Raw genomic sequence first — 13,214 nt, forward strand, 5'->3', positions numbered from 1 at the left:
AACTGATCTTGGCTATTTTTTTAGGCTTTAGGCTATCCAAAGAAGACATTAGATACTGGATGTTGAGTACCTTTCTCCTACTTAATTCTGACAAGACTTAAGTAGGAGAAAGGTACTTGTACTAAGAACACAGGCAGCTGTAAATAAGGTTTCTAATTATATGGCAAATCAGCATGGACTATCAGTTACATCATGTGCAGCAGTGAACGACCTTGCTGGAATATTACTGTATGACTAGAATATTACTAGCAATGCCTTCTTTCATCTCAGAAATATTGCTAGGATGAGAAATATCCACTGTCCACATAAGAACCCCTGTATATCTACACCTTCATGCAGTTATCTAATCAACGCGCAATGCATAAAATCATGTAGTTGCAGCTTTAGTTAATGTTCAGATCAAACATTAGAATGCAGAAAAAGTGTGATCCCTGTGACTTTAACTGTGGCATAGTTGTTGGTACCAGATGGGCCGGGTTGAGTATCCTTTCATAAAGGATAATAAATCTGAAACTTGAACTTGAGTTTTCACACACAACAGTTTCTAGAGTTTACACAGAATGGTTAAAAAAAATTGAGTGACAGTTCTTTGGGTAGAAACACTTTACTGATAAGGGAGATCAGAGGAAAATTATCAGATTGGTTCAAGCTGCCAAGAAGGATGTAATAACTCAAATAATCACTCTTTACAACCGTGGTGAGCAGCATGCACAAAACATTGAACTGTGAGGTGGCTGAGCTACAACAGCAGAAGACCTCATCAGGTTCCACACCTGTCAGCCAAGAACAACAATTTGAGGCTGTCATTAACATAGACTAACCAAAACTGGACAGATGAAGATTAAGAAAAAAATCTCCTGGTCTTTTTAATACAAATTATTTTTCTAATCTTCAACTGATCGTCAGCACTGTGAGATGAAACCATGCTGTACAGTGGCGCTTATACTTTAAAGCTTATTAGCATTTATCAGCAGTATAAACTCTGTCACCTATAACATTGCCAAACACCTAGCCACCATCCTGGCTCCTCTTGTTGGAAACACGCCACATCACATCAAAAACTCCCAAGAGTTTGCTACTAAAGTTGCAGACCTCAAACTAGGCTCAGATGAAACCATGGTTTCCTATGATGTCACTTCTCTATTCACCTGCATTCCCACCACAGAAGCAGTCGAATCTGTTAGAAAATGACTCCTTCAAGACAGCACCTTACTGGATAGAATGAACCTCATGGACCAGATTTGCACCCTGCTTGACCTCTGCCTAACCACAACCTATTTCCAGTTTCATGAAAGTTTCTACAGACAGAAGCATGGATGCACCATGGGCTCACCGGTGTCCCCTATTGTGGCCAATCTATACATGGAAGAAGTGGAACATAAAGCTTTTACCACTTTTTCAGGAGTTGCTCCCAGCCACTGGTTTAGATATGTGGATGACACCTGGGTTAAAATCAAAACTCGTGAGGTGGAAGCCTTCTGTAAGCACATCAATGCAGTGGATATCAACAGCAATTTCACTCGGGAGGACGTCAGTGGGAATAATCTAGTCTTCTTGGATTGTGATGTACACATTAGACAAGACAGAAGCCTTAGCATCAAGGTCTACCGGAAACCCCCACACACAGACCAGTACCTACTCTTCGACTCACACCACCCACTGGAACACAAATTGGGGGTCATTAGGACCTTGCAACACAGGGCTCAGAACATTCCTACAATGGTAGAGGGAAAAGAGAAGGAGCAAAATCACACCAAGAAAGCACTTCAGAACTGCGGGTATCCCAACTGGGCTTTCTTCAAAAGCAGAAAAAGGAACATAACGGACAAGGAAGATAGCAGGAACAAATGCAAGAACATTGTAATTCCCTACATTTCTGGTCTATCTGAGAAACTCAGGAGGCTCTTCTACAAACACAACATTCTGGTACATTTCAGACCCAGTAACACCCTGAAGCAGAAACTGGTCCACCCTAAGGACAGAATACTCAGACACAAACAGGACAACGTAGTGTATGCAATTCAGTGCAGTGAGAAATGCATGGACTCGTATATTGGGGAAACAAAACAACCGCTTCACAGGCGCATGGCTCAACACAGGAGAGCCAGTTCCTCAGGCCAGGACTCTGCTGGCTATCTTCATCTTAACAACAAAGGACACTCATTTCAGGATTGCAACCTACGCATTTTAGCCAGAGAGGATCATTGGTATGAGCGAGGAGTTAAAGAAGCCATTTTTGTCAACCTGGAACGGCCGTCACTGAACAGAGGTGGTGGTCTAAGACACCATTTATCAGCCACCTACAATGCAGTCCTTGGCACACTTCCCAGACAACCGAATGCACACCAAAACCCAGCTGTTTTCAGCGACTCACAGGAGGACAGAGAGAACCAACAACCCATTGATCACCCCAAAGACTCTCCAGGCCATTCACACCCAGCCCCCAGTGACCCACACCAACAGGATGACTCAACGACACCTTAGGATTGCTTTTCATCCATGAGAGGTTAAATACCTGATATTCCCCATTAGTCAGGCAGAACTGAAGAAGCCTTTTGGATGAGAGGTGAAACGTCTTCAAGAATCTTCAAGCAAGTCCAGTTGCTCTCTTTTACCACCCACAGTTTACTATGACCTGGATGACTGAGAATCTTCACAGGCATATTAGCATTTAGTTGTTCTTCCTGGCCTTACAAGAGGCAAAATCTTTGATAATCCAGATTTCTAACCATAACACATTCCAGGGACATGCACAGCAAGTAGTTTATTCTCCCCTGTCCACCAGCAAACTGTTTTTAATTTTAAAAAGACAATTAAAAAAAGGAATGCTTTGCTGACATATTGGTAGCAGGCAATGTGAGGTGGGGGTATCTTTTATATCAACATTTGGAAAAAAAATTGCAGATTTACTGATATTCAAAAATCTCTTCATGCACAGAAAGCACATCACTGTCAGTATATAGACACTATATGGTTGGTTGTATTTACACTCTCACATGCTATAATTAACTACTTCTTTCTGTTTAATCATTCAACTGACCTGAAGGACAGCCAACTAGGGCCCCCCCTCTGAGCCCCACCTAGTCCCTATTGTAATCTAGGTTTGAATGTGACTGAGTAAACAAGCTACCTATGTGCTTTTTAAATGAAGACACTGTTACTTATGTTGACAGTATCCATTAAATAATTTATCAGATTCACTTTCATTTTTTTAATATTCCACACTCTAAAAATAATCCATGTGATTAGTTCACAAAACAAAATCAGCACAATTTTTAGCATAAAAAGATGCATTTGTTATAATTACTTATAATGCTCAGTTTATTATTCAATGGAAGAAGTCTGATAAACTCAAATCAAGGAAAATCCACCCTTATTTATTAATCTATGTAATATGAGCAAACATGTTTTTGTACTCCCAACAACAGATCAGAAATAAGTAGCAAGAACTTGTAAATGTAGGATGTGAATTTAAAACGCTGCGCAGCTTCTGAAGACCATGCGGGATACGTGCAGAAAGCTGAAACTTGGTGAGTTTGCCATTTTTTCAATTGTATTCAACGGTGACGGTGTCCTAATGACCGTGGTGTCCGTGTTGTTGTGGGCAGAAAGAAATTTGAACAAGAAAGAAGAAATTTGAACAAGATAGAAAAGGGAGAAAACAGGCAACAGAAAACAAGCAGAAAACAGGTTGTAAACTACATACTGTCTGAAGTTGATGGTTCCCCCCCAGTAAACATACTGTTGTTTCTGTGTTGTAGGCTGAGTTAGCAACTAGCTAGCAGCTACAGAAAAGTCACTGAACTCTATTCAGTTGAACTTGAAGATAGGGTAGCAGTTACACTAAATACCTCCTCTTAAATTCATGAGGCAGGCATTATATAATTTGATAAACACATTGCTTTTTTTTCCCGGTTTTTTCTCTTTCTTTTTCCGGAAGAATGCCGAGACCGGAAGCTTTCTTTTTCTCTCCTCCTGTGTAAAGACCACAAGCGGAGGCCATCCACATCTGATCTGCTTTAATATCAACAGATCTTCATTTAAGGTACGTGAATCTTTTCATCATAGCTAGGGTGACCAGATTTCCCTAGTCTGAAACCGGGACACTTTTGCGCGCGACCATGCTCGTGCACACACACCTTTTTTTTTACGTAAACGTGACACTCAGAGAGGTGCCCTTATCATTTTGTTGAAGCTCACATTTATCAACATCTCACATGAAATAAAGCAAACGGGCATTTTGTTATCTAGTAGCATAGTGGTATACAGATCAGTTAAATTATGGTCAGACAACAGATTTTGTAATGGCTGAGAATAGGCCAGGCTATGTCCATAGGCCAAATTTAAACTGATTTATTTCACCTGTTTGTGAGAACACCAAGAAGAATGCACATGTAGGCTATATCTCTAAAATTGTATGCACTATAGCATGAACTTAAAAAGTAGATATGTGACCTCAACATAGCCTAGGTCAGAATCAACCTTACTAACCATTCCCAACAACTGAATGAATAAAGCAAGAAGATGTGTACAAAAGTGAACACTTTAATGGAAGGTGCAACAAGCTGTTCAACACAGCAATATGGCCAAACTGTCAGAATGGTATGTTAAACAGAAACAAAAAGGAGACAGGTGATTTGAGAATATACACTCAAACAAAACAGCAGTAAAGGAGGAAAGCCCCCACAGGAGCGCACAGCATTTGCAACATAGGCTACCCAACTCAGTACAAGAACAAAGCACAGGAACAAAGCTAAGGCGACTGTCAATCCACCCACCCTAAACAAAATGCATTAGCCTACGTATATTTACAAGAAGAGTGAATCTTTTCCAGTTTTAATGTGATCCTGTATATCGGCGTTACCACCGTGGGCTACGGAGAAGGAACACTTAGTGTGTGCAGTAGGCTTCGTGCGCATTGTTCTGCACCTCTCGGAGGAAGGGGTAGGTGCCCTGTAAATCTTTGGAAAAGGTACATTTTCTTTTCGGCATAATTGCTGCGGCATTACTGCTGCTAGCTGCTAGACAAAGAACATTCGCGCCAGTTAATGTTTATTTTATTGTTGCATGGCAACACGTTCTGTTGTCTGGAATAATGTGGCTAAATAAACACCCGTGCCACAGGGCCAGGGGGCAGTAACCAGGGAAGTTTGTGATTCCTGTCAATTCATCAAAATAGTAAATGCAGGGCCCTATGAAAGATTACAATTTAGGGGCCCCCCCCCGGTAAAATTTTCAAGCTCAAGCAACTGAATTTGAAGTCTGTTATTGGCTGGCACTTCTACTTTACTATGCATGTGATCAGCTACCTAGCAAGTTTAGGTGATACAATTATTTGGTATCTGAACATTTTAAATGCAGAGCTGTCAGAATTAAACTGAATAGACTGTTGCCTTAAAATGAACATTCCATGATATATATTATGGAAGATATATATTTATTTTATTAGCAACTATTATTAGGCCACTCAGTAGCTTATGGAGTTCATTCAATCCAAATGTTTGTGTTGAGATAAATTGCATGCATCACTGTATCAGTATGGATTTATAACATTCTGTATGCACATTATGGATACTCCAGAGCCCTCCAGCAAACATCATCAATAATCAGGATTACAAAATGTATTCCTTTGTTTCCTCCATTTATTGACTTATTGTATGTGATCAAATGTATGCCTTGATGAATAACTACACTAGTTTTGTGATACAATCACATAATGCACTGCAAGAAATCCACTAAGTGTTTTTGGTTTCTTTTAGGCATCACACATTTATTAGAAAACACAGCAAATGTTCAAATATTCAAGTTAAATACTTAGCAACAGTATCAATAAATCCACACATGAACAATAGCAATGCTAACTATGACCACAGCTAATGTGCAAAATATTAAAGTTAAATACTTAACAATATCAACAAATCCACACATGAACAATTGCAAAACACCTAGACTTAATTATACAATAAAGATACCTATGAAAAAAGGTGATTTTTTTTTCACACACAGTGTGATATCCGGACTTCATAATTCATCACACCTGCTCCTGCTTAGCAACTTCTAGGATGTCCACCTCTGTTGCGCACATAGAAAAACCGGCAGCTGCGCTAATAGCTCTGTGCATACACGGAGCTACACATTTCACGTGTCCCGCGCCCAGAATCAGACTGTACCATTAGTAAAAAGGGTGGAGGGGTGAAATGACAATATCATAAATAATTCAAGAAAAATTTTATAGCAAATCATAACCATGTATAATTTGCATATTTTAACAGATGAAATGAAATATTTTATTTCAAAAACTGACACAAGGCAATACTATTAAAATAATATTAATATCCCTCACAGCCCCCCTGTCAGTGCCAGGCCCTTAGAATCATCCTAACTTCCCCCCCAGCAGCGCCCCTGACGTCGCGAGTGGCGAAAACCGGGACATATCCGTGTCCCTACAGACTTTTGTCGGGACTCGGGACACACAACCCCAAATCAGGACTGTCCCGGTAAAACCGGGACGTCTGGTCACCCTAATCATAGCACACCTTCAGCCTGTTCAGTGTGCTGAGTGCAGGATGTTTAGTCATTCTTCCTCCGTCACTAGCGATAGCTTTATTAGCTTTACTTGTGATAAGTGCAGATTAGTTAGCTCTCTGACGGAGAAGATTACAGTGCTAGAAGCGCGTGTCCAGGCTTTAGAGCAGGTTGGTGAGCGTGAGAACAGTGTAGTTTCTGTTAGGGAAAGTCTGGACGCCCTAGGTGGAGTTAGCAATCCCCCAACTCCGGCATTAGAGCCCTTACAGCAGGGCGAATGGGTGACGGCTCGGCGGCATAAGCGTAGAGCCAAAGCTACCGCTGAGGCTCGCCCATGGGAGCACCACTCCTCTCCACGTCACGTGTCGAACAGGTTTGCTCTCCTTAGTGATGCACCCACTGAGAAACCTGAAAGAGCTCTGGTTATAGGGGACTCTATCATACGGCACGTGAAATTAGCTCAGCCTTTAGGGGCACCAGCAGCTTTAGTCAGGTGTATACTGGGAGCCAGGGCGCCGGACATAGCAGGTAATCTTAGGGTCCTAGGCAAGCACAGGTTCTCAAAGATAGTTATCCATGCAGGAGCTAATGATATACGCCTTCAACAGTCTGAGGTTACTAAGAGTAACTTTGTAGAGGTGTTTAAATTAGCGAAGGTGATGTCCGATGCTGTAGTATGCTCTGGCCCCATCCCAATGCGGCGTGGCGATGTAGCTTACAGCAGGTTATGGTCGCTGAACTGCTGGCTGTCCAGGTGGTGCTCTGAAAACAGTGTGGGCTTTATAGATAATTGGGCTAATTTTGAGGGCACTGCTGGCCTGTTAGGGCGGGACGGTATCCATCCCACTCGGGAAGGTGCTGCTCTCATTTCCTGCAGCATAGGTCATAGTCTCAGAACAGGCCTAGTTAATTTCTGACAATCCAGAGCCAAGGCCAGGGAGCAGACAAACAGGCTAAACCAACTGTCTGCTAGCTGCACAGAGTCGTCACTCAGGGCCCACTACATCGAGACTGTGTATGTTCCCCGAGCTCAACAAAAAGGTAGAAATTTTCAGAGAGTTTGTTCCAGTAACCTAATCAATATAAAATTAGATCATACTGACTGTACAGCTGCTGCCAGCACCTTTGATCTAAAGGTGGGGCTATTAAATATTAGATCTCTTACATCTAAAGCGCTAATGGTTAATGAACTCATTACTGATCAGGAGTTTAATGTACTGTGTTTAACAGAAACATGGATTAAGCCAAATGAATATATAGCATTAAATGAAGCGAGTCCTCCTGGATACAGTTATATACACCAGCCTCGTCTAACTGGAAGAGGAGGAGGCGTCGCGGTTATTTATAATGATTATCTAGGTGTAACACAAAAACCTGGTTATAAATTTAATACATTTGAAGTTCTTCATACTCATATAATGTATGTAGCCTCGAAAAATAAGTGGCCTGTAAATAATCAATATTCAAATATTCTGAGTTTCTTTCTGAATTTGCAGATTTTATCTCAGATCTGGTTATTTCCTTAGACAAAGCTTTAGTTGTCGGAGATTTTAATATTCACTTCGATAACCCAGAAGACCCTTTAAAAACAGCGTTTTTGTCCATCTTAGACTCAGTCGGGATTAAGCAGAATGTCATAGGACCGACCCATAATGGTGGTCACACCCTTGATCTAATACTAACATTCAGATTAAACGTAGATAATATAGTCATACTTCCACAGTCTGAAGTTATCTCAGATCATTGTCTCATCTCATTCAAGATATGTCTGAGTAATAATATATGCACCTCACCACGCTACTGTATTAAACGTACTTTCACGTCAACTACTGCACAGAGCTTTATAAATGATCTCCCAGAGCTGTCAACTTTGATTGGGTCACTGTCAGCCCCTGCAGAACCTGATCAGGCAACTGAATGCTTAGAGTCAACATTCCGCCATACTTTAGATAATGTAGCTCCTCTAAAAAGGAAAATGGTCAGAGACAAAAAATTAGCACCCTGGTATAATGATGACACTCGCACATTAAAACAGACCACTCGAAAATTGGAACGTAAATGGCGTCAAACAAAATTGGTAGTATTCAAATTAGCTTGGAAGGAGAGCTTTCTGAAGTATAGAAAAGCTCTTAGTGCTGCGAGATCAACATATTTCTCCTCCCTAATAGAAGATAACAAAAATAATCCTAGATTCCTATTTAATACTGTAGCAAAATTAACCAGGAATAAGTCCACTATCAACACATGCACACCTGCAGTATGTAGTAGCAACGACTTCATGAATTTTTTTAATGACAAAATTGAGAATATCCGACAAAAAATTCAAACTACTAATTTGTTAGACAATGAAAGTGACCTTGTAGTTAACAATGTAACTGTATCAGATCATCAGTTAGAATGTTTTACTCCCCTTAAAGAAACTGAATTACTTTCATTAATCTCTACATCAAAAGCCTCAACTTGCGTACTAGATCCCTTACCGACACATCTATTCAAACAGATAATGCCTGGAGTAATTGAACCGCTTCTAAAAATAATAAATTCTTCTCTTATGATTGGCTATGTACCCAAATCCTTTAAACTAGCAGTTATCAAACCCCTGATTAAAAAACCTGACCTTGATCCCTGTCAGCTGTCCAATTATCGGCCAATATCAAACCTCCCCTTTATCTCCAAGATCCTTGAAAAAGCTGTGGCACAGCAGTTATGCTCATATTTACATAGGAATAACATCCATGAAATGTATCAGTCAGGATTTAGACCTCATCATAGCACAGAGACAGCACTGGTTAAAGTAGTAAACGACCTACTGTTGGCGTCTGATCAGGGCTGTGTCTCGCTACTTGTGTTGCTTGACCTTAGTGCAGCATTTGATACCATTTATCATTCCATTCTTCTGGATAGACTAGAAAATGTTGTGGGAGTTAAGGGAATGGCCCTCTCCTGGCTCAGGTCTTATCTAACTGATCGTTATCAGTATGTTGATATAAATGGTGATATTTCTAGATGTACCGAGGTAAAGTTTGGTGTTCCACAAGGTTCTGTCTTGGGTCCACTGCTTTTTTCTCTATATATGTTACCTCTGGGCTATATTATTCGTAAACATTGTATTAGTTTCCACTGTTATGCTGATGACACACAGTTGTATGTCTCTGCAAAACCTGATGAGAGACACCAGCTTAATAGAATTGAGGAATGTGTTAAGGACATTAGACACTGGATGCTTATTAATTTCCTTCTGCTTAACTCTGACAAGACTGAAGTACTTGTGCTAGGACCACATACAGCTAGAAGTAAGTTTTCTGATTACACAGTGACTCTGGATGGCCTTTCTGTTTCTTCACGTGCAGCAGTAAAAGACCTTGGAGTGATTATTGACCCCAGTCTTTCATTCGAAACTCACATTGATAACATCACCCGGATAGCTTTCTTTCATCTCAGAAATATTGCAAAGATAAGAAATTTAATGTCATTGCATGATGCAGAAAAATTAGTCCATGCTTTCGTTACCTCCAGGTTGGATTATTGTAATGCCTTACTGTCTGGATGTTCCAATAAGTGCATAAACAAGCTCCAGTTAGTTCAAAATGCAGCAGCAAGAGTCCTCACTAGAACTAGAAAATATGACCACATCACGCCTGTCTTATCCACACTGCATTGGCTCCCAATCAAATTTCGTATTGATTATAAAATACTACTATTGACCTTTAAAGCACTAAATGGTCTCGCACCACAGTACCTGAGTGAACTTCTGCTCCTCTATGACCCGCCACGCCTACTTAGATCAAAAGGTGCAGGCTATCTGCTGGTACCTCGTATAGTGAAGGCTACATCAGGGGGCAGAGCCTTTTCTTACAAAGCCCCACAGTTATGGAACAGCCTTCCAAGTAATGTTCAGGAATCAGACACAGTCTCAGCATTTAAGTCTAGGCTGAAAACATATCTGTTTAGTCAAGCCTTTTGTTAATGGTGTTTATGAGGTAAAGGAGTAGATCTGGAGGGTCCTCAGACATAGAGTGTTTTGGTAAACTGGGATGTATGGATGCTGTCAGTCCCCACTCGCTTGCTCACTCGAGTTTGTTGACGGTGTAGTGGCTGGCTGCTTTATGTCCTGGGGCTCCCTCATGCCTGTGTTACCTTCTGGCTCTCTCCTTTTAGTTATGCTGTCATAGTTAGTTGCCGGAGTCCCTGCTTGTACTCGGTGCAATATGTATACTGCTCCTACTTATTCAGGTGACATTGGGCATACCTAACAACCTGTGTTTTCTTTCCCTCCCCCCCACCCCCAAATCTGTCCCTCTGAGTTACATGGAGTCAACAGGAAATCTTTTGGTGGAGAGGGTGGAGACCTCGACTGGCTATCGTAGCCTGCAGGGAATCGGCCGTCAGACATTCTGTCGCATGTCCCAGACCCGGTGAAATGTAGCTGAATTGTCTTGGCCAGCCCTAAGGGTCCCATCTGCATCTCACCATTGCTGAGGAGTGTGCTCCCATCACCCAATCAAGCATCCAGCCAGAGCAGGTCATGATATTTTTTTACCATATTAACATGCCATTGTTGTGTGTTATGCCTGATGTAAAGACTCTCGTCTCTGCGAGCCTACCACACAGATTTAATACTTGTCATTTTTAGGGCATACCTAACAACCTGTGTTTTCTTTCTCTCTCTCTTCCCCCCCCCCCAATCTGTCCCTCTGAGTTACATGTTGATCCTGGGATTGAGATGCTGGCCTCTTCTGCCCCTCGGACCTGTTTGATCCATCCTGGTGCCCTGTGTCTGGTCGGAGTTTTATCGCACCGCTCCTGTGAAGGACGGCCCCATGAGGACAGTTGAGGGTTATACCTGTTAAAACTGTTAATATTATAGTCAGGCTGTCTGTTGTTGCCCAAATGAGGATGGGTTCCCTTTTGAGTCTGGTTCCTCTCGAGGTTTCTCCCTCATGTCGTCTGAGGGAGTTTTTCCTTGCCACCGTCGCCACAGGCTTGCTCATTGGGGATAGATTAGGGATAAAATTAGCTCATGTTTTAAGTCGTTCAAATTCTGTAAAGCTGCTTTGCGACAATGTTTATTGTTAAAAGCGCTATACAAATAAACTTGATTTGATTTGATTTTAAATACCCACACAATTGTTTGGTGCTGAGAATATGTACATTAGCAGCTAAATTCGCCTGCAATATCTTGGATGTCGTAGCAAAAATTTTCTAGGTTCTAACCTAGCTACCCTTTTAACCGTTAGCGTTAGCCCCCGATTAGCAGCTAGCGTAGCCTATAGACTACTGCTGCTTTTGTTGGTCAACTGAAAGTGCATCATAAACATGTTAATATATAGTTCATAGATTCATATCGCTCTGACAGAAAGACAAGGACTTATCAGTATTCTGTACTCAAATACTCACACTCCCATCAACATTCACACCCACCAAGTGCAGTGATGGTTGGGAGGATGTTAGCCTTGTGGTGGTGTGCTGGTTGCAGTCTGGTGTATGTGGGGGTGCTGTGGCAAAGGTGGTGTGAATGAAAATGGCCAGGGTTGGACACCAATATCTTGTGTACTTGTATTTTGATTAATTATTTATTCTGCCCTGTTAAGGATGCTGAGGATGACAGCAGTGAAGTAATGAAAATCATCACCACAAGATCTGATCCACCCAGGGCACGACTGGTCATAGAAGGAACTTCAGTCCTTGAAGACGTCAATGTACCTAGGGCTTGTGCATTGTTGATGGGTCTAATATATGCACTGAACCTGAGCTACCCAAGAAAGCTTAGAAATACTTTTGAGGTATTCCAAAAGGTATTTCTCGAACTAGACAGCCTGAAAGCCAGCCACAAGGTCATGTGTTTGAAAACTAAACTTCTGGTGTAAAGTGGAAGTATGAAGGGTAAGGACTTATTGCGTATGTTTTGAATGTATCCAGCCACCTTTCTAAGTTTTTGCTGTTCATGTTGTTTCATCTATACAAATGTGAAAGTTGTAATGGATCATATACTACATACTAACATCTCTAAAAACAAAAAGTGTTGCAAACTTGACCAGTTTTTGCTTTAAGTTTTGCTTTGTTAAAAATGTAAAGGATGAAAGTTGTCATGAACCATTAATATCACCATTAAGTCGAGTTGGAGTGTCCTAGATTTGATGGCGAGTTCCCCCATCATGTCAGAGGAGTAAGAAGTTGTAATGAATGAATATCACCCAAGTTTGTAGTCACCCATTTGAGATGGTGAGATGGTGAATTTCAGTTTCACTGTGATGTATTGCAACGTTTTGGGTACACTGTTCTGTACAAACCTTTTAAGCTGGGGAAGAGTGCAGTAAACCAGTTGCAAATAAATACTTTGTTTTTGAAATTCATGGTGTAGTTTATTCCTACTGTAGTAAGGTTGGTAAAACATAAGACATATAGTAACATTTTAAATTGGATTAAATGATATTAAATCGAGTTTGTTAGAATTACTCGAAACAATAATTTAACTACAGAATATACAAAACATTGTTCGGGAAATTAAGTTTGTTCAATATGCTTAAGCTTGTAGAACCCACCTGATATTAGGTTTAGTGTACTTAACAAATTGAGTTGGCACTTGGAAAATTAAGTTCGTCCAACCTACCTAAGCTTTTAGAAGTCAACTGAAATTAAGTTTAGCATACTTTTAAAAAAGAGTCAGCGGAACTGAATAATTGCTTTGT

The 13,214-nt window shown here is 40.9% G+C and overlaps 1 protein-coding gene across 1 annotated transcript in view; it reads right to left on the reverse strand.

Moving 5' to 3' along the window:
- cacna1c (calcium channel, voltage-dependent, L type, alpha 1C subunit) overlaps nt 1–13,214 on the reverse strand; it is an 880,695-nt gene that overhangs the window by 812,972 nt on the left and 54,509 nt on the right. The gene's annotated exons all lie outside the window — the stretch shown is intronic.

The sequence above is a fragment of the Neoarius graeffei genome, chromosome 21, assembly GCF_027579695.1.
Source record: "Neoarius graeffei isolate fNeoGra1 chromosome 21, fNeoGra1.pri, whole genome shotgun sequence".
NCBI classification, from domain to species: domain Eukaryota; kingdom Metazoa; phylum Chordata; class Actinopteri; order Siluriformes; family Ariidae; genus Neoarius; species Neoarius graeffei.